This window comes from Stenella coeruleoalba (assembly GCF_951394435.1).
Source record: "Stenella coeruleoalba genome assembly, chromosome: 6".
In the NCBI taxonomy this organism is placed as follows: domain Eukaryota; kingdom Metazoa; phylum Chordata; class Mammalia; order Artiodactyla; family Delphinidae; genus Stenella; species Stenella coeruleoalba.
Window position 1 is genome coordinate 86636711 of NC_137151.1, and position 22611 is coordinate 86659321.

The following is a 22611-nucleotide window of genomic DNA, read 5'->3' on the forward strand; positions in this document are numbered from 1 at the left end:
AAAGAATTATCTCTGGAAGCAGGTTGGAGATGGGGCAGGGTCTCAGAAAACTTCACTTAATAGGAAGACTACTGAAGAACCTAACCAGGTTTACAGTTTCTGTTAGGGATGTAATAACCTGAAAAGAACATCACTCCTACCCTCTCAACAAAAGCAGACAGAACAATTTACACATTCACAAGCTTTCCTGAATCCATAACAGATGGAGGTAAAAGACCAACTAACTAACCTGAAGTCAAGAAGAAAGAGACATGAGCACTTGTTTACTTGGGACAGATGCTGCCAGACATCTGCAAGAAGTCAGCTAATATTGTCAACAAATTGGAAAAGGCTTGAAAGAGAACAGGAATCCCTAGGATCACAGATACTAAGAAAACTTGACACCCACCTATAGAGTTGAAATAGTCCATAGTGGGAGTATCTACACCAAGAACATTGTCAAATGTACACATCAGAGCTTGATTTATTGTTTGTTTCAACTTAAGAAAATCTTGGATAAAATGTTACTAATACAGATTAAAGTGAAAACTATATTGTGCCAGTAGCCATTACTTTGTGAATAACATAAAAAATTTGAGTAAATATACTTCCAGTATTTTTAAAACACATGGTTGTTTCGATGTTATGTAACATAAACAACATACCAGTGTTTCAATTTTAACTTGTTAGTGTAAACAAAAACATCCACATTTATGTAGGAACTACTTATTCATGGATTGCAACCAAGTTTGCATACTGATAGAAAAAAAAGTATGGTCAAAACTAAAGATAGCATTCTGTGAGACTCAATTGGCTCTATGAAAATTATAATAAATTGTATCATATATTTTATTATTCATTACAAATTGTGATATATATATATATATATATATATATATATATATACTCTTTATATCAGTAAAATGTGTAATGAAGTTTTATACACACATGTACATTTATTTTGGGGAAGGGAGATAGTTATTAATTTCTGAGAACAGCAGTGGATATATACCATAGTTTACCTATCCATTCTATTGTCAGTGAAATTTAGGTTACTATAATTATTTTGCTGTTTTCTAGAACACAGAATATTGCACATGCTCCTATTTTCAAAATTTTCTGAAAGGTCAAAAAAAAAAATTTTTCTGAAAGGTCAAGAAAGTAAACATTTTCAGCTTTGCCAGACATAGGGTCTCACTTCTGTCACTACTACTCAATTCTGTCATTGTGGTAGAAAGAGACATAGACAATAATGGTGAATGAGTGCCTATTTGGCCCATGAGACTCAGTGTTCTGACTCTTGCTCTTGGGTAATACATATAGGGAAGAATTGCTGAGTATGTGTATTAGTTTTCTGGGGCTGCTGTACCAAAGTACTGCAAACTGGGTGTGTTAAACAATATAAATTTGTTTTCTCACTGTTCTGGAGAGAGGTTAGAAGTAAGGTGTAGATAGATTTGATTCCTTCTGAGGGCTATGAGGGAAGCATAAGTTCTAGGTCTCTTTCCTTGGCTTGTAAATAGCTTTTTCCTATGTCTCTTTACATTGTCTTCTATCTGTATCTGAGTCCAAGTTTCCCCTTCTTATAAGGATACCAGTTATATTGGATTAGGGCATATCCTAATTATCTAATTTTAACTTGATTACCTCTGTAAGGACCCTGTCTCCAAATTAGATCACATTCTCAGATAATTGGTTCTGGGGTTTCAACATATGAATTTTGGGGACACATTCAATTCATAACAGTATTAATACATTTAAACTTACAAGAAGAAGTTCTTTACCAAAATGGCAATCAATATTTGTACTCCTACTAGAAATTTATAATTCCTTGCCAAACACTTAATATTTTCAGCCTTCTCAAGCATTTTCCTAGACAGTGGGTATAGATGGTAACTTATCAAAATTTTAATTTGTATATCCCCAATTAATAAAGAAAATGAACTTATATAATATGTTTATGGACAATTCAGGTTTTTTTTTTTTTTTCTGTTTTGAAGTTCCTGCTGTTGAGTTGGGTGGAAGGTTTTTAAGTGTTAATAAAAGAAATAGAAGCATGTGCAGGCTAGTTACATTATCCTTACCTCTTTTATCCACTGTGTGATTGAAACTTTTACTCTGCTTTTGAATTTAATAGTGATTTCACTCTGAACCCTGATAATAAAATTTTTAAAAATATATTTTTTAATATGTAAGTATTAAATAACAAATATTTCATTCTATGAAGGCAATATTTGCTCATTTTTATTTCTTGATACCAATACAGGACAACAGAAACATTTTGCTTTTCGAATTCCACAACTGCTTCCCTTTCAGTTACTGGCTTTTTCTTAAAATAGTTTACATATTTTAATCACAGGCTATGATTGGATTTTTCTACACATACTTCAAAATTTATATTTAATTATTCTGATTATATAGTCACATAGTATGCAGTAAAATTAATCGTATTTATATGTTTGATTGCTTGCATGAATGTACTATAGCTGTACAACTAGTTCATGAAAACCTCCTATACTCCTTATATTACCTATATTGAAATATTTGTTAAAAATTACTACTGTGTATGTGTTTTTTAAGTAAGAATATGGGCCCAACAGCTAGGCATAAGCCTACCAGAAATTTTATTCTGTATCTAAATTATTAGTATGTAACCAAAGATAATGTTGGGATTAAATAAGATATTTAAAAAAAAACGACTTAGGTGCCTAACAGATAGTAAGCATCCGAATCATCTGTTGTTATTATTTATTATTATTATTTTATCATTATTAATTTCGTTTTCTTTAAATAGAAATCACTGGTTTTAAAGTTTCTGAATCGTTAAATATCTTTTTTAAAACACTATCAGATGAATATCTTGAGTGATCATAGGATTTTTTAATTACTATAAATTTCTTTTTCTATGTTATATATGTTATTCCAGAAGTATACTTTAGCAGTTGAGGAGCACAATGCTTGCTTAATCCTTTTTTCTTCAACCTATATTTTATCTGTACCATATTCTAGTTTTAAGTTTGATTTGTCTTCTTTAGTTTCTTTAAACAGTTGTTATTCATTTATATACCAGTTTATTTGCTTGTTTTTCTTTTTTTTTTTTTTTTAGTTTTTTATTTACTTGTTTGATCTAATCCCCTCACCTTTACAGCTTTTGAGATATCTCCAAGTACTTGCAAATTTGCAGGATGTAGAAATAGGATGTTTAGGTTTTATTCAAATGGACTGAGGAGAATGTGTCCAATGCCAAGAAAGGCTGAGGAACCCTTCCTGTTCTTACTTCTCTCTAAGACCCTTCAGGGCAGAGGTTCTCCCTTCATAATGACTGATGGGTCATAATTCAGGTCATCTTTGTAATCCTTTACAAAGATCATATACCACGGAGGGACAATAAGGTCTTCATCAAAGCCTCAGAAGATTTCATATTTTGAAATTTAATGGTTTTTATTGTTGCTATAAAATATTTTTCTCCTTAGGATTCTAATCTATTTTAGATAATAAATCTCAAGTGTTTCAGACACCAGACAACTAATTTGTACTTAATTACTATTGACTTACAAACAGAAGAAGACAGATTATTCAAATGTTAGATATTTTTTTAGAATACAGGTTAACCCAAGGCAGTGGACATCTGTTTATGAGAAATTACATGAAAAATAAAATGTTATAATCCTTCATCTTAACAAGACTACAGTTAGTAATTAGCAATTTTAACTTATGACCATTCTTTGTTTTACTTTATGAGTAATGATTTTCTACTACAGTATAACTTATTTACAAATGTTATTTATAGCAGCTTATAATATAGAAATTGCTGAGAGTGAGAAATAATGCTATTGAGTATAGTGGTCATTTGTGAATGAAAAGAATATCGATTGCTTGTACTTTGAAGAGGTTAACATAATGGTTATAAAACAAAAACATTTTAAAGACCAAATTCATCCAGTCCCATATTGTCTCTAACAGAAGACTCAAAATATATTTATTTGTTTGATTTTGTGAAGGAGTAGTTACCTTACTGGCTACTGATGCCAAGAATTAAGGGCTGTAGCAGATACATTTAAATTCTTACTACTGAATGGGAGGAAGGTGTTAAAGCAGCTGGCTTACAACTTATTTATTTCTTTTATGGATGCATTTACTCCCTTGACTTGGGGGACACCTCCAAGGAAAGAAAAGAAGACAGGTGACTCAGTCTAATCGCTTTGTCAACTGAACTAATGGGTAATTTATGGGTAAATTAACAATGAACTTTTTTAGGAGGAAGGCATCTTGTCTATTGAATGCACTCAACAGAACTATACCCAACTAAGAATTACTAGTAACAAAAAAATCCCAACAAAACTCAGAATCTGAGTTATGACTTTTTGGAGAATGCCATAGAAGCTATTGCAAAGAATTTAGCCAAACAACAAAATTTTAGGGTACGTTCTCTGTACAAGTTTTCCCTCACTTCTGACATCAGCTGCAAGTTTTAGGGGTTCTTAAAACCACCCTCAGGTTCAATAATTTGTTAGATGGACTCACAGAACTCAGTGAAAGCCGTTATACTTATAGTTTCAGTTTATCATAGGAAGAAGATACACATTAAAATTAACCAAAGGAAGAAGCACATGGGGCAGAGTCCGGGAGGGGTCCAAACGTCCAGTTGTCTTCTCCATGAATCATGGACAGCATTCACTCCTGTTAGCTACAGAGTGTGACAGTATGTCCAGAGTGTTGCCAGCAGGGAAGCTCATTTAAGCCTTTGGTGTCCAGCGTTTCATTGGGACTCAATCACATACCCCCATGTGACTGACATTTAGTCTCCAGCCCCACCCAGAAGTCAGGCTAATACTGTTAGTCTTCCAATTCCTCCAGAGATCAGGAATGACACCACGTGGTCCAAAGCCCCCATCATAAATCACATAGTTAGACTACTCAGTAGCTAAATCCTCAGGCAAACATGAGATCTCATGACTAACACTTTGAAACTTTAAGATAAAGGTGTTTTCTTGTCTATTGCCCTATGCATCAAAATATTTGTCTGGCCAAAAAGTTCGTTCAGGTTTTTCTATAAGATGTTTTGGCCAACCAATAAAACTTAACTGCATGGTTTATGGGCTGGACTGCTACTACCACGGGAGACAGACATTGCTTCTGAGTGTAGGGAGGATCTGAGCAGCAGATGTGATTAAGTTAAGGAAAAGACAACTAACTGTCAAATCCTTTTGTTTAGATGGTGGTAATGTGGTGCATTCCCAATAGTTTTGAACAACCATGCTCTTTTCATCATGTTCCAATTTGTGATTCCAGAAGTACTTATGATTTAGTGTGGTATTTGCAAGAGTTATATATGGCAACTAATGAATATTCTGTGATATTAGAAAGATATTTCCAAGATAAGAGACTAACATATATTTTATTGAACAGTTTGTTATCTTGGAAATATTTAAGACATATGGTAATTTGGCCTCCATTTTTACTCTTGGTCCAGGCCCTTCAAATGTTAGATACCAGGATTGTTCCTAATTATGTACACCGAAGAAACAGTTGCACATATAAATGGAGACCTGTAGTAGAGGCAAATCAAAAACCCAGGAAATAATCCAAATTTTCATTTAGAGTTTAATGGGTTAAAAAAACTCTTTGGTATGTTCTTACAATTACATACTGTATCAGTGAAAATGACTTCTTGAGTTTATTGAATATATTACTTTCAGTAAATGAGCTCAAAAACATAATAGAAGCAAAAATATCAAGTCCCAAGTGGGAAATCTGTAGTCTGCCTAGATCTGTGACCTGTATAGACTCACAAGTCTCCATTCTTGGTTTAAGGTTCTGCTGTCACCATCTTAGAATTCTTATGAATAAAGACCCACACCATTTTCATTTTCACTGGGTCTTAAAAATTATGTAGCGTGTCCTGGTTCCACTTATGTTATATTTTAAAGACAAGCATTGTATTATTTAGAAAACTTTCATATGTAGAAAAGCTATATGGAAAGTGAGGTAATGACTAAGATGGTTGTCATATGATTTATGTCTCATATCTTATGATTTTCTTAGATATGTCAATGATTCTGAATAGTGTTTATACCTGTGAGGGATGGACAAGCATGCAAATAGGGAAGGGTACACAATGAGTTTCAAAACTATTGAAAATATTCTATTTCTCTAGCTGAGTACAAAGATTTGTCTTTGATTATAAAATGTATGAGATATATGTATATGTAAATATACATATTTCACACAAAATGAAATAAAAACTAAAACTATAAACAAATCATACATATGATTATAGAAACAGTAAAATGCCAGGCAAAATAGAAAAGACAAATTGAGGAAAGATAATTACAAAGTACATACAAAAGAGGGATTACTTATATCACCATATGAACAAATCTTATATAAGAAAAAAAAAGCCTTCTAAATGAAATAAAGGGGCAGGATATAGGCAGATCGTTTCAAGAGGAGAACTATAATTGAACAAGACACAGACATTCATCATCATGAAAAATCAGTGATATAAATTTAAATAACGGGATTTTATTTTTTGCTTATATAATGAAAAATTTCCCATTAAATAAATACTCGATATTTGTAAAGGTGCAAGAGAGGCACACTCTTATATGCAATCAGTGTAAATTGGAACAGTGTTTTTAAAGCCTTGCAGTATGTGTCAAAACTCTTAAAATGTGATCAATGTTTGATCATGTCCAGAAATATGTTTTCAAAAAATAAATATAGATGTGTATAAAGATTTTTTTAATGAAACTTCTCATTCCATTAATTAAGTAAAAAATGAACATAACTTGATTGCCTAATAATGGGATACAGGGTAAAAAACGGATTAAATAATACTTGTATGGGATAGTAAGCAGCTAGTAATATTTCACTGTAGAGACAAATGATAAATTGAGAATCAATGTACAAAATTGCCAGTGGCTGATTTCTCTGGAAAAAAGCTAGATGGAGATATTATTTGGTTTTCAGTGCATTCATATAATTTTCAAATTTTCAACAATGGACAGGTATTGTGCTTATAGAAAATATGTTTTCCAAATAATATATTGTGATATTGTAAATTTTTCTTGCCTTTTTTTCCCTGCAAGTCTTTATTTTTTAAGCTTAAAGTAAATATTTCAGAGACCTTTTCAATGACTTTCAAGTGTTTTCAGTTTTCTCATTTCATAGTTTCTAGAGGCTCATGTACATTGAAGGGTTTCTTCTTCTGACTTGTCAAATGAAGTATCCTGTTTGCTATTCTGCAAAGCACTGATAGGAAACATTCAGAGCAGCTGTCCATCCTATATAACCCAGCAAACATAAAATCCAAATGATTAGAGAATACACAGAATCATTAGCTTACTTAATCATTACATCCTTTAAAATTATGCTCTTTTCAAAATTATATTTAATTTGACATCATTCTCCCTGGTAGATGACACTGTTAACCATGTGTGAAGAGAAGAAAGACAATTTTTTTTATTTGCCGGTTAAGGAGAAAAAATCAATACTACTAAGCCAATATAAACATGGCCCTGTTTCTTCTCTAAAATTATATAGGGAATGAAGGGTACTAGATTTGTAGATCCAGATATATGTGTCTTAGTTGATGACAGTGTATATAGGAAGTTGTAGATTTGGAATTCTGAAGAGTTATTTAGGGGTGTTAGCACCGAAACAAAATTGAATTCTCACATAGTTCTCTCTATCTCTTTCTGTCTTTCTCTTTCCTCTCTCCCTCAAATAGAATTAGGATTTCTGGAGTCTTTTATTTACATCCCAAGGTAGATAGAGATATGTAACTAGCTAGCTAGATGGATATTGATATATAGAATATTGCGCTGGAATATGTCATATATATAATTTATATGTATATATTTAACTAAAATCTCTTATTTAAAGATATTTACCCTATATTGTATCTTTATATTGTTTTGTTGGTCCATGTCCACACCCTGAAATTTCAGTAGACTATCTGCAAATAGGTATTACCATAGTATTAAAAAAACATATTTAAAGTGTTGATCCTTAGCAATTGAAATGGAGAAAATATTGTAATAGATTTTTTTTTTTTTTTTTTTTTTGCGGTACACGGGGCTCTCACTGTTGTGGCCTCTCCCGTTGCGGAGCAACAGGCTCCGGACGCGCAGGCTCAGCGGCCATGGCTCACGGGCACAGCTGCTCCGCGGCATGTGGGATCTTCCCGGACCGGGGCACGAACCCGTGTCCCCTGCATCAGCAGGCGGACTCTCAACCACTGCGCCACCAGAGAAGCCTTATAATAGATATTTGACTATATTGAGAACCATAGAATTCCATGCTAGTGATTCATATATTTTTATTTTTTTGACATGTATTGAACCCTAGTCTTAGTAGAGAATATGCAGTTAATCTTTCATGAGCGCTGACCGCCAGTAGTCCTTTTCTAGAGACTACCAACACTCAGAAGTTGACAGAAAGTCTGATTCACTATTAATTGTGTTTTAGTCAGTGGGAGCTTGTTAGGAAAAAACGTTACACCATTCAAAAGCAATCTGTTTTCATCCTGAATAACCTTTAAAGAGGTTTGCACCTGAAGCATTTTAGAGTTTCTCCATATTCCATTTGTGTTCTCTTTGTTTGACTACTTATTTTTTCAGGTGTCAGCTATGTTCATCTGATAAATATATCTATTTTTATTCTTAACCAGTCGACCTTGAATTAAATCTGTATTTGGCAATGATGTATTAGATTTTCCATGTGTGCAGTAATTAGAAGAAGTGTGTTCAAGAACTCAGAGAAAGGTTTTAAAAATTGGGGAGTTCAAATATTGCAGTTAATGTACATATTTATTTTATATTTCACTTAAGTTTTATTCCTTAGAAGTATTGATATGCATATCTAAACAAAGTTAAGTAATGTGATAAATTCCTAACAATTAGACCAGTTTTTCTTCAGGCTAGAATATTCCTAAAGATAGTATCAGTGTGTTAATAAACGTCATTCCCAGGCCAGAATTTATTGTTATTGATTTTGGCCAGTCTGTTGGCATTAAGGTGAGTATAACTTCCATTCTTTTAAATCCCACATGCCCTTGTTTAATCTACTGTGACGTTTAGGCTAGGGTTATTTTGTTTAATGAACTCTCAAAATGCCTAACACATACACCTCATTTTAGATTGGTAATAAATGTTGTTGGTGATGTACACAAAATATAAAAATATTTTCAATTAAACAATTCATCCATAATATTGATTTGATGTTTTGTTCACCTTCTGGAATATTAACCAGTCTTGGCGATAAAAATAAGTTGTACCTTTACCTGAGCAATCTATACAGAGCCTTTCTAAATAAGGGCTTTTCAGTGAAGCAGCATATTCATGAGAGTGTCTTGTACATTGGAATACACATTCCACACTATTTAGCTGTAGTTCAGTAGTACCTAAAGGAAATCTGTCAAAGATAAACCACTTAAACAGAGATAAATCAACTTGGAAGAAGCTAATTATAAGACATGAGTTTATTTAAGGTACTTTTTTCCCCTCATGTACAAGGATACTAGATTTCTAAATATGCTCCATAGGTAGCTTGACCATGTGTCAAGGTTTGCTTGGGGCAATCCTGTGTTGAGTTTGTTTTCTCTGTTTAATTATTCATTGTGCTTCCTTTTAGTCTCAAATGTTTTCCTGTTTGAATGATAAGTTGTGTGGTCACCCTAGCTACATGCAATGGGGAATGGCAGAAATGAAGTGAATGAAGTATCAGCCAAAATACAGCAGAGGGACTAGAAAGTGGAAAGATAAGGGACATGTCTGGAACAGAGCAGATAGTGTGCTTTCACAAATCGACCTGGAGCAAAATTCCTTTGTGAAAGAAAATTGGCTAATATGTCATACCAAATTAACCTTTGGAAAAAAGAATCACAATGTAGAGTATCATAGTAAATTCTCAGAGAATACCTTTAAAAAATAAAAAGTAAATTATTCAAATTTCATTAAGCCAGCATTCCTTGAATGTTTTATGACCATCAACTATTTTTTTATGTAAATCTATTAACATCTAAAATAAATAAGAGCTGTAAATATGGTTATCATATACTTTATTGTCTAAACCTAGGACTCCTGAAAGTGAGAGGGGACTGTATCACTGTTAACAATTAAACTGGGAGAAGTGTGTAAATGGTCATTGTCCTGAGTAAGCCAGAACAGTTTGGGGTGATCCTGGAATTAAGATCACCCTACACATTGTTCATGTAAATTACAGACCTTTGAATTTTTTAAAAATTACTATCAATATTGAATATAATGCCCAAATCAATAAATAAACTCTACAATGATAGTTAAACAGTATGTACCAGGTTCCCCCCACTTGCATACAATATTGTGTAGATAAGAGATTGGGATCACCATTCCTGTTGCAGAGTGTTGGAAAAATGGGAGAGATAAAATCCTAAGGCATTTTTTTTCCAGCAAGCAGCTGGTCTAGACAGTGTCACTTGGGGAAGACATGTGATAACAGTCTATTAAAATAGAACACTTAGTAGTCAGGAATATTTTAATGCCATATGAAATATGAGTGGTTGTTGAAGTACAAAAGGAAGTTTCAGATAATGAGAACTTAATTCAGGAATTTGAAAGATAAGCTGTTATCTGCAGATGTAACTAAATTTCACATTCTGAATATGAACATGTAGCACATATATGTTTATACATGTATTCAAAATCATTTCTTAAATAGATAAGCAACAATTTTATTATATAAAGTATCACAAAATACATAAATTTCATAAAAACCTAACATGCCTAAAATATTCATGAAGGGGTTTGAAGGTGAAAGTCTAAGAAAACTACTAAAATTCAGAGAATTTTCAGATTATGCACCTTCTTTAACTCATAGCCCTAACTTAATCTAAGCTTCATCATCAAATTTAACTGTTAAGATAGTCTGAAAACTACTTTTTAACTTCATAGCTGATTACTTTAATCCAAGCCAGAAAACAAATAAATAAAAAATAAATCAGAAAACAGAAAATTAGCCATAGAGACATTTGGAGTCACAACACAGCATAAGAAGCCATGAGAGAATAGAGAAAAAATATAAAAGAAAAGTGAAGTAGAAAAGGGAAAAGAAAACACTATTCTTACACTTAAGGGGATTACAGAATGATGGAATTCAAAGTAATTTTCCTTGGTTCATTTAATTGAACATGTGATGAATTTTAAAGGAGACTGACTAATCGTTGTAGGTTATCTTTCATTGGTCCCTTTAGTTTTACCCTTACCTGGCTCTTTACTGTAGGTAACAGATGTTAATGGACAATTGCCCCCTAGCTTCCCATTGGGTTCTTCCAAGGGAATCTCCTATGTGAGACGAGGGGAAGGAATGAGTAAAGTTAGGGTCTTTATTTCCATAGTAACATCCATGTCATGTCACCTAAACTGGATATTAGGGCTGCATCGCCTAAGCATTTCATATGCCTTTCAAAGTAGTTTTATTTTCTCCTTTATTTCAATAACTATACTCTTCCTGTCCCTCTGGGCCTAGGGGTGAGAAAGCCTTAACATTCATAAGTCTAAGTGACTGCATTATCCCTATATCCACCTATACTTTTTTTTTTTTTTTTTTTTGCGGTACCCGGGCCTCTCACTGTTGTGGCCTCTCCCGTCGCGGAGCACAGGCTCCGGACGCACAGGCCCAGCGGCCATGGCTCACGGGCCCAGCCGCTCTGCGGCATGCGGGATCCCCCCGGACCGGGGCACGAACCCGCCTCCCTGCACTGGCAGGTGGACTTTCAACCACTGCGCCACAAGGGAAGCCCTCCACCTATACTTTTTAAAGTAGTCCATTTATTAAACATTTCTTGAATTTTCTTAATTTGAGTATGCCATCTGTTTCCTGTTTGGGCCTTGTTCAATTCTAGAAAAATAATAAAACAAGTACGCAGTAGGGCTATATTTCTGTGGCTGGCCTGTATATTTTTCTTGGGAAAACCTGTTTAATTCATATCATTTTTTTCTCCATTCTTCAGGTTAAGTTTTTGAAAGGTGAGATAAGTAGATGTGATCAAATCTTAGCTGTTATTTGGTATATCAAATCTTTAATCTTGGTGACCTGGCTCAGAAAGGAGCAGTAACATAAACAGCATTTCGTCAGTTTTCTGTCTCAGCCAAAACTCACCTGCATTTTAGGGCAATGATCCAATCAGTTTATAGAAAAATGTCATGCTTTCCAACAGAAACCTTTTGGCATATTTGTTTGGAAAGTCATGTATGTATATGAAAACATCTAAATTGCTGTTTTTTTGAGTATTTGTAGTCTATGCTTAACTGTCCAGCTTTCCTGTTGTGTTTAATAATATAACACACAGATTTTATGTGTAATTTGGTTTTTTTCAAACACATGAAATGTTCTTCCCTTACCACTAGTCTATTATGGAAAAAAAAAAAAAGACTAGTGATCTAATGGCATTTTGGTTATTTAGACTCTTTTTGTAGGTATGCAGATGATGTTTCTTTAATTTAACAAGGCATTTAGCATCAGTTCAATACACAAGAGCTATCTGCCTTCCCATTTAAGATAAATATAATAAGATTATATAGTTTTATTTTAAATTCTCAACTACACACCTTTAGAAAGTATCAAATGAGACTAATTCTGAAAAATATCTTTGAGAAATTTTTTAAAAGCATAATGCTATCAAGTAATTCCAGGAGATACTTTATAACATATCTCAGACATCAGATTAACAATACATATTAAGAGCTCTGAGCAGTACTGCATTAAAGAAACCCAGGGACTTCCCTGGAGGTGCAGCGGTTAAGAATCCACCTGCCAATGCAGGGGACATGGGTTCGAGCCCTGATCCAGGGACATCCCACATGCCTTGGAGCAACTAAGCCCATGCACCACAACTACTGAAACCCACGTGCTTAGAGCCCGTGCTCTGCAACAAGAGAAGCCACCGCAATGAGAAGCCCGTGCACCGCAAGGAAGAGTAGCCCCTGCTCACCACAACTAAAGAAAACCTGTGCGCAGCAATGAGGACCCAACACAGTTATAAATAAATAAATAAATAAATGAATAAATAAATAAATAAATTTATTAAAGAAAAAAGAAAAGAGACCCATTTCAATACAGAATTACATTTTATGTGAAACAATATTTAAATTAATTTTTCAAATAATACATTTTATATAAATTGACTTCTAGAAGTCATAATGATGCTAATTGGCAAGATTTTAAAGTCCCTTTTAAAATATTCATTTCTCACAATGAGATTTCTTATTTCCTAAAGGACAACACATTTATCATCCTTGTTTAATACTTTCCAAAAATCTTTAAAAATAGAATAGAAACGGTCAATGAAACTTAGATCTGGTTCTTTGAAAAGATAAAAATATTGATAAAACTTTATACTGACTCAAAAGAAAAGGGAGAAGACACAAATAAATATGAAAGAGAAGTTACAACTGACACCACAGAAATAAAAAAGATCTTAAGAGATTACTGCAAAAAATTGTATGCCAGTGAAATAGACAACCTAGAGAAATGAATAAATTCCTAAAAGTGTATATTTTCCCATGACTCAGTCAGAAAATATGGACAGACCAGTTACCAGTAATGAAATTGAATCAGCAATAATAATAATAAACTCCCAACAAACAATAGTCCAGGACCAGACAGCTTCACAGGTGAATTCCACCAAACATTTAAAGAAATGTTGTGGCTTAAAGCCACATTGCTGTGGCTTTAAGATAGGGGTCCAATTTCATTGTTTTGCATGTGTTTAGTTTTACCAGACCATTTGCTGGAAAGACAATTTTTCTTTGTTGGGTGTTCTTGGTTCCCTTGTTAAATAATTGACTGTATTATTGGAGCTTTAATAGTGGGCTCTCTATTCTGTTCCTTTGGTTTTATGTGTTTGATATGTTTCTTTTTATGCCTATTTTTATTACTATAGTATGTAGTATAATTTGAAATCAGGAAGTATGAAACCTTTGGCTTTGGTCTTCTTTCTCAGGGTTGCTTTGGCTATTCAGGGTATTTTTTGGTTCCATACAATTTTGGAATTGTTTCTTTCTATTTCTGAAAGAAATGCCATTGGACTTTTTCTAGGGGCTGTCATGAATCTATAGATGGTGTTGGGTAGTGTGGACATTTTAACAATATTCATTCTTTTTTTAAAAATTTTTTAATTTAATGTTATTTATTTTTTTATACATGTTCTTACTAGTCATCAATTTTATACACATCAGTGTATACATGTCAATACCAATCACCTAATTCAGCACACCACCATCCCCACCACCCTGTGGCTTTCCCCCCTTGGTGTCCATACATTTGTTCTCTACATCTGTGTCTCAACTTCTGCCCTGCAAACTGTTTCATCTGTATGATCTTTCTAGGTTCCACATACATGCGTTAATATACGATATTTGTTTTTCTCTTTCCAACTTATTTCACTCTGTATTACAGTCTCTAGATCCATCCACGGGTCAACAAATGACTCAATTTCGTTCCTTTTTATGGGTGAGTAATATTCCATTGGATATATGTACCACATCTTCTTCATCCATTCATCTGTCAGTGGGCATTTAGGTTGCTTCCATGACCTGGCTATTGTAAATAGTGCTGCAATGAACATTGCGGGGATGCATGTGTCTTTTTGAATTATGGTTTTCTCTGGGTATATGCCCAGTAGTGGGATTGCTGGATCATATGGTAATCCTATTTTTAGATTTTTAAGGAACCTCCATACTGTTCTCCTTAGTGGCTGTATCAATTTACATTCCCACCAACAGTGCAAGAGGGTTCCCTTTTCTCCACACCCTCTCCAGCATTTGTTGTTTGTAGATTTTCTGATGATGCCCATTCTAACTGGTGTGAGGTGATACCTCATTGTAGTTTTGATTTGCATTTCTCTAATAGTGATGTTGACCAGCTTTTCATGTGCTTCTTGGAGATCTGTATGTCTTCTTTGGAGAAATGTCTAATTAGGTCTTCTGCCCATTTTTGGATTGGGTTGTTTGTTTTTTTAATATAGAGCTGCATGAGCTGTTTATATATTTTGGAGATTACTCTTTTGTCCATTGATTCGTTTGCAAATATTTTCTCCCATTATGGGGGTTGTCTTTTTGTCTTGTTTATGGTTTCCTTTGCTGTGCAAAAGCTTTGAAGTTTCATTAGGTCCCATGTGTTTATTTTGTTTTTATTTCCATTACTCTAGGAGGTGGGTCAAAAAGGATCTTGCTGTGATTTATGTCATAGAGTGTTCTTCCTATGTTTTTCTCTAAGAGTTTTATAGTGTCTAGTCTTACATTTAGGCCTTTAGTCCATTTTGAGTTTATTTTTGTGTATGGTTTTAGGGAGTGTTCTATTTTCATTCTTTTACAAGTAGCTGTCCTGTTTTCCCAGCACCACTTGTTGAAGAGGCTGTCTTTTCTCCATTGTATATTCTTGCCTCCTTTATCAAAAATAAGGTGACCATATGTATGTGGGTTTATCTCTGGGCTTTCTATCCTGTTCTCTTGATCTGTATTTCTGTTTTTGTGCCAGTACCATACTGTCTTGATTACTGTAGCTTTGTAGTATAGTCTGAAGTCCGGGAGGCTGATTCCTCCAATTCCATTGTTCTTTCTCAATGTTGCTTTGGCTATTTGGGTTCTTTTGTGTTTCCATACAAATTGTGAAATTCTTTGTTCTAGTTATGTGAAAAATGCCATTGGTAGTTTCATAGGGATTGCATTAAATCTGTAGATTGCTTTGGGTAGTAGAGTCATTTTCAAAATGTTGATTCTTCCAATCCAAGAACATGGTATATCTCTCCATCTCTTTGTATCATCTTTAATTTCTTTCATCAGTGTCTTATAATTTTCTGCATACAGGTCTTTTGTCCCCTTAGGTAGGTTTATTCCTGGGTATTTTATTCTTTTTGTTGAAATGGTAAATGGGAGTGTTTCCTTAATTTCTCTTTCAGATTTTTCATCATTAGTGTATAGGAATGCAAGAAATTTCTGTGCATTAGTTCTGTATCCTGCTACTTTACAAATTCATTGATTAGCTCTAGTAGCTTTCTGCTAGTATCTTTAGGATTCTCTATGTATAGAATCATGTCATCTGCAAACAGTGACAGCTTTACTTCTTCTTTTCCAATTTGGATTCCTTGTATTTCTTTTTCTTCTCTCATTGCTGTGGCTAAAACTTCCTAAACAATGTCAAATAATAGTGGTGAGAGTGGACAAACTTGTCTTGTTCCTGATCTTAGAGGAAATGCTTTCAGTTTTTCATCACTGAGAATGATGTTGACTGTGGGTTTCTCATATATATGGCCCTTATTATGTTGAGGTAAGTTCCCTCTATGCCTGCTTTCTGGAGTGTTTTTATCATAAATCATTGTTGAGTTTTGTCAAAAGCTTCTTCTGCATCTATTGAGATGATCATGTTGTTTTTCTCCTTAAATTTGTTAATATAATGTATCACATTGATTGATTTACGTATTTTGAATCCTAGGATTCCTGGGATAAACCCCACTTGATCATGGTGTATGATCCTTTTAATGTGTTGTTGGATTCTGTTTCCTAGTATTTTGTTGAAGATTTTTACATCTGTGTTCATCAGTGATATTGGCCTTTATTTTTCTTTCTTTGTGACATCTTTGTCTGGCTTTGGTATCAGGGTGATGACGGTCTTGTAGAATGAGTTTTGGAGTGTTCCTCCCTCTGCTATATTTTGGAAGATTTTGAGAATGATAGGTGTTAGCTCTACTCTAAGTGTTTGATAGAATTTGCCTGTGAGGCCATCTGGTCCTGGGCTTTTGTTTGTTGGAAGACTTTTTTTTTTTTTTTTTACATCTTTATTGGAGTATAATTGGTTAACAATGGTGTGTCAGTTTCTGCTTTATAACAAAGTGAATCAGTTATACATATACATATGTTACCATATCTCTTCCCTCTTGCGTCTCCCTCCCTCCCACCCTCCATATCCCACCCCTGTAGGTGGTCATAAAGCACCGAGCTGATCTCCCTGTGCTATGCGGCTGCTTCCCACTAGCTATCTATTTTACATTTGGTAGTGTATATGCCACTCTCTCGCTTTGTCACAGCTTACCCTTCCCCCTCCCCATATCCTCAAGTCCATTCTCTAGTAGGTCTGTGTCTTTATTCCTGTCTTACCCCTAGGTTCTTCATGACATTTTTTTTTTCTTAAACTCCATATATATGTGTTAGCATATGGTATTTGTCTTTCTCTTTCTGACTTACTTCACTCTGTATGACAGACTCTAGGTCCATCCACCTCATTACAAATAGCTCAATTTCATTTCTTTTTATGGCAGAGTAATATTCCATGGTATATATGTGCCACATTTTCTTTATCCATTCATCCAATGATGGACACTTAGGTTGTTTCCATCTCCGGGCTTTTGTAAATAGAGCTGCAATGAAAATTTTGGTACATGACTCTTTTTGAATTATGGTTTTCTCAGAGTATATGCCCAGTAGTGGGATAGCTGGTTTATATGGTAGTTCTCTTTGTAGTATTTGAGGAACCTACATACTGTTCTCCATAGTGGCTGTACCAATTCACATTCCCACCAGCAGTGCAAGGGTGTTCGTTTTCTCCACACCCTCTCTAGCATTTTTTGTTTCTAGATTTTTTGATGATGGCCATTCTGACTGGTGTGAGGTGATATCTCATTGTAGTTTTGATTTGCATTACTCTAATGATTAATGATGTTGAGCATTCTTTCATGTGTTTGTTGGCAGTCTGTATATCTTCTTTGGAGAAATGTCTATTTAGGTCTTCTGCCCATTTTTGGATTGGGTTGTTTGTTTTTTTCTAATTGAGCTGCATGAGCTGCTTATAAATTTTGGAGATTAATCCTTTGTCACTTGCTTCATTTGCAAATATTTTCTCCCATTCTGAGGGTTGTCCTTAGGTCTTGTTTATGGTTTCCTTTGCTGTGCAAAAACTTTGAAGTTTAATTCGGTCCCATTTGTTTATTTTTGTTTTTATTTCCATTACTCTAGGAGGTGGATCAAAAAAGATGTTGCTGTGATTTATGCCTCCTTTGTCCTAGATTAGTTGACTGTAGTTGTGTGGGTTTGTCTCTGTGCTTTCTATCTTTTTTCCATTGATCTATGTTTCTGTTTTTGTACCAGTACCATATTGTCTTGATTACTGTAGCTTTGTAGTGTAGTCTGAAGTTATGGAGTCTGATTCCTTCAGCTCCTTTTTTTTCCCTCAACATTGCTTTGGCTATTCAGGGTCTTTTCTGTCTCCATAGAAAGTTTAAGACTTTTTGTTTTAGTTCCATGAAAAATGCCATTGGTAATTTGATAGAGATTGCATTGAATCTGTAGATTACTTTGGGTAATATAGTCATTTTCAGAATATTGATTCTTCCAATCCAGGAACATGGTATATCTCTCTATCTATTGGTGTCATCTTTAATTTCTTTCATCAGTGTCTTATAGTTTTTTGCATACAGGTGTTTTGTCTCCCTAGGTAGGTTTATTCCTAGGTAGTTTATTCTTTTTTTTGCAATGGTAAATGGGAGTGTTTTCTTAATTTCTCTTTCAGATTGTTCATCATTAGTGTAAAGAATGCAAATGAGTTGTATGCATTAATTTTGTATCCTGCAACTTCACCAAATTCATTGATTAGCTCTAGTAGTTTTCTGGTGGCATCTTTAGGATTTTCTATGTATAGTTTCATGTCATGTGCAAACAGTGACAGTTTTACTTCTTTTCCAATTTCCAATTTCTAAATGTTTGATAGAATTCACCTGTGAAGCCGTCTGGTCCTCGGCTTTTGTTTGTTGGAAGATTTTTAATCACAGTTTCAATTTCATTACTTGTGATTGGTCTGTTCATATTTTCAACTTCTCTCTGGTTCAGTCTTGGAAGGTTATACCTTTCTAAGAATTTGTCTATTTCTTCCAGGTTGTCCATTTTATTGGCATAAAGTTGCTTGTAGTAGTCTCTTAGGATGTGTTGTATTTCTGGGTTGTCTTTTATAACTTCTCCTTTTTCATTTCTAATTTTATTTATTTGAGCCCTCTCCTTTTTCTTTATGAGTCTGGCTAATGGTTTATCAATTTTTTTTTATATGCTCAAAGAACCAGCTTTTAGTTTTATTGATATTTGCTGCTGTTTTCTTTGTTTCTATTTCATTTATTTTTGCTCTGATCTTTATGGTTTCTTTCTTTCTCCTAACCTTGCGTTTTGATTGTTCTTCTTTCTCTACTTCTAAGGTTAGATTGTTCATTTGAGATTTTTCTTGTTTCTTGAGGTAGGCTTTTATAGCTATAAACTTCCCTCTTCGAACTGCTTTTGCTGCATCCCATAGGTTTTGGATCATCGTGTTTTCAGATCGTCGTGTTTTCATTATCATTTTTCTGTAGGTATTTTTTGATTTCTTCAGTGATCTCTTGGTTATTTAGTAACGTATTGTTTAACCTCCATGTGGTTTTTCTTTTACATTTTTTTCCCTGTAATTGATTTCTAATCTCATAGTGTTGTGGTCAGAAAAGTTGCTTGATATGCTTTCAGTTTTCTTAAATTTACTGATGCTTGATTTGTGACCCAGGGTGTGATCTGTCCTGGAGAACGTTCGATGCGCACTTGAGAAGAATGTGTAATCTGCTGTTTTGGGATGGAATGTCCTATAAATATCAATTAAATCTATCTGGTCTATTGTGTCATTTAAAGCTTGTGTTTCCTTATTTATTTTCATTTTGGATGATCTGTCCATTGGTATAAGTGAGGTGTTAAAGTCCCCCAATATTATTGTGTTACTCTTGATTTTCTCTTTTATGGCTGTTAGCAGTTGCCTTATGTATTGAGGTGCTCCTATGTTGGGTGCATATATATTTATAATTGTTATATCTTCTTCTTGGATTGATCCCGTGATTATTATGTAGTGTCCTTCCTTGTCTCTTGTAACATTCTTTATTTTAAAGTATATTTTATCTGATATGAGAATTGCTACTCCAGCTTTCGTTTGATTTCCATTTGCATGGAATATCTTTTTCCATCCCCTCACTTTCAGTCTGTATGTGTCCCTAGGTCTGAAGTGGGTCTCTTGTAGACAGCATATATATGGCTCTTGTTTTTGTATCCATTCATCAATCCTGTGTCTTTTGGTTGGAGCATTTATTCCTTTCATGTTTAAGGTAGTTATTGATATGTATGTTCCTTTGACCATTTTCTTAATTGTTTTGTATTTCTTTTTGTAGGTTCTTTTCTTCTCTTGCGCTTCCCACTTAGAGACGTTCCTTTAGCATTTGTTGTAGAGCTGGTTTGGTGGTGCTGAATTCTCTTAGCTGTTGCTTGTCTGTAAAGCTTTTTATGTCTCCATCAAATCTGAATGAGATCCTTGCCATGTAATCTTGGTTGTAGGTTGTTCCCTTTCATCACATTAAGTATATCATGCCACTCCATTCTGGCTTGTAGAATTTCTTCTGAGAAATCAGCTCTTAACGTTATGGGAGTTCCCTTGTGTGTTATTTGTCATTTTTCCCTTGCTGCTTTTAATACTTTTTCTTTGTCTTTGATTTTTGCCAGTTTGATTACTGTGTGTCTCAGCATGTTTCTTCTTGGATTTATCCTGTATGGGACTCGCTGCGCTTCCTTGACTTGGGTGGCTATTTCCTTTCCCATGTTAGGGAAGTTTTTGACTGTAATCTCTTCAAATATTTTCTTGGGCCCTTTCTTTTTGTCTTCTTCTTCTGGGACGCCTATAATTCGAATGTTGGTGTTTATAATGTTGGACCAGAGGTCTCTCAGGCTGTCCTCAATTCTTTTCATTCTTTTTTCTCTATTGTGCTGTGTGGTAGTTATTTCCACTCTTTTATATTCCAGGTCACTTATCCATTCTTCTGCCTCAGTTATTCTGCTATTGATTCCTTCTAGCGAATTTTAAATTTCATCTATTGTGTTGTTCATCATTGTTTGTATGCTCTTTAGTTCTTCTAGGTCCTTGTTAAACATTTCTTGTATTTTCTCCTTTCTATTTCCAAGATTTTGGATCATGTTTACTATCATTACTTTGAATTATTTTTCAGGTAGACTGCCTATTTCCTCTTCATTTGTTTGTTCTGGTTTGATTTTACCTTGCTCCTTCATCTTCTGCATATTTCTCTGTCTTCCCATTTTCCTTAACTTACTATGTTTGGGGTCTCCTTTACCCAGGCTGGAGGTTTGTAGTTCCCGTTGTTTTAGGAGTCTGCCCTCAGTGGGTAAGGTGGTTCAGTGGCTTGTGTAGGCTTCCTGGTGGAGGGGACTGGTGTCTGTGTTCTGGTGGGTGAGGCTGTATCTTGTCTTTCTGGTGGGCAGGATCACATCCGGTGGTGTGTTTTGGGGTGTATGTGACCTTATTATGATTTTAGGCAGCCTCTCTGGTAATGGGTGGGGTTGTGTTCCTGTCTTGTTAGTTGCTTTGCATAGGGTGTCCAGCACTGTAGCTTGCACGTCGTTGAGTGTAGCTGGGTCTTAGTGTTGAAATGGAGCTCTCTGGGAGAACTTTCACCGTTTGATATTATGTGGAGCCAGAGGTGTCTGGTGGACCACTGTCCTGAACTGAGCTGTTCCATCTCAGAGGCATGGGCGTGACACCTGGTCGGAGTACCAAGATCCTGTCAGCCGCATGGCTCAGAAAAAAGCGTGAGAAAAAGAAAGAAAGAAAGAAGAAAATAAGATAAAGTTTTTGTAATGAAATATACAAAAATTTAAAAAAAAATTTTAAATAATTTAAAAAAAGGAAGAAAGTAAGAAGAGAGCAACCAAACAAAAAAACAAATCCACCAGTGATAACCAATGCTGAATACTATACTTAAAAAACACACAAAAACCAAAAAAACGGACAGACAGAACCCTAGGACAAATGGTAAAAGCAAAGCTATATAGACAAAATCACACAAAGAAGCATACACATACACACTCACAAAAAGAGAAAAAGGAAAAGTATACATATATGTAGATGTGTATATATATATATATATATATGGGAAGATAGCAACAAAATCAATAAACAAAACTACCAATGATAATAAACTCTAAATTTTAAAGTAAGATAAACATAAAACCAAAAACAAATTAGTTACAGAAAGCAAACCCCAAGTCTACATTTGCTGCGAAAGTCCACCACAATTTTGGGATGATTCATTGTCTATTCCATTATTCCAGAGTTGCAGGGTAGATCAAGTTGATTGTGGGGATCTAATATGCTGCTCCTGAGGCTGCTGGGAGAAATTTCCCTTTCTCTCCTTTGTTTGCATAGCTCCTGAGGTTCAGCTTTGAATTTGGCCCTGCCTCTGCTTGTAGGTCGCCTGAGGGAGTCTGTTCTTCTCTCAGACAGGACGGGATTAAAGTAGCAGCTGAGTAGGGGGCTCTGGCTCACTCAGGCCAGGGGGAGGGAGGGTTATGGAATTTGGGGTGAACCTGTGGTGGCAGAGGCCGGTGTGACATTGCAACAGCCTGAGGCATGCCATGTGTTCTCCTGGGGAACTTGTCCCTGGATCACAGGACCCTGGCAGTGGCAGGCTGCACAGGATCCTGGGAGGGGAGGTATGGATAGTGACCTGTGCTTGCACACAGGCTTCTTGGTGGCTGTAGCAGCAGCCTTAATATTTCATGCCCATCTCCAGTGTCCGTGCTGATAGCCACAGGT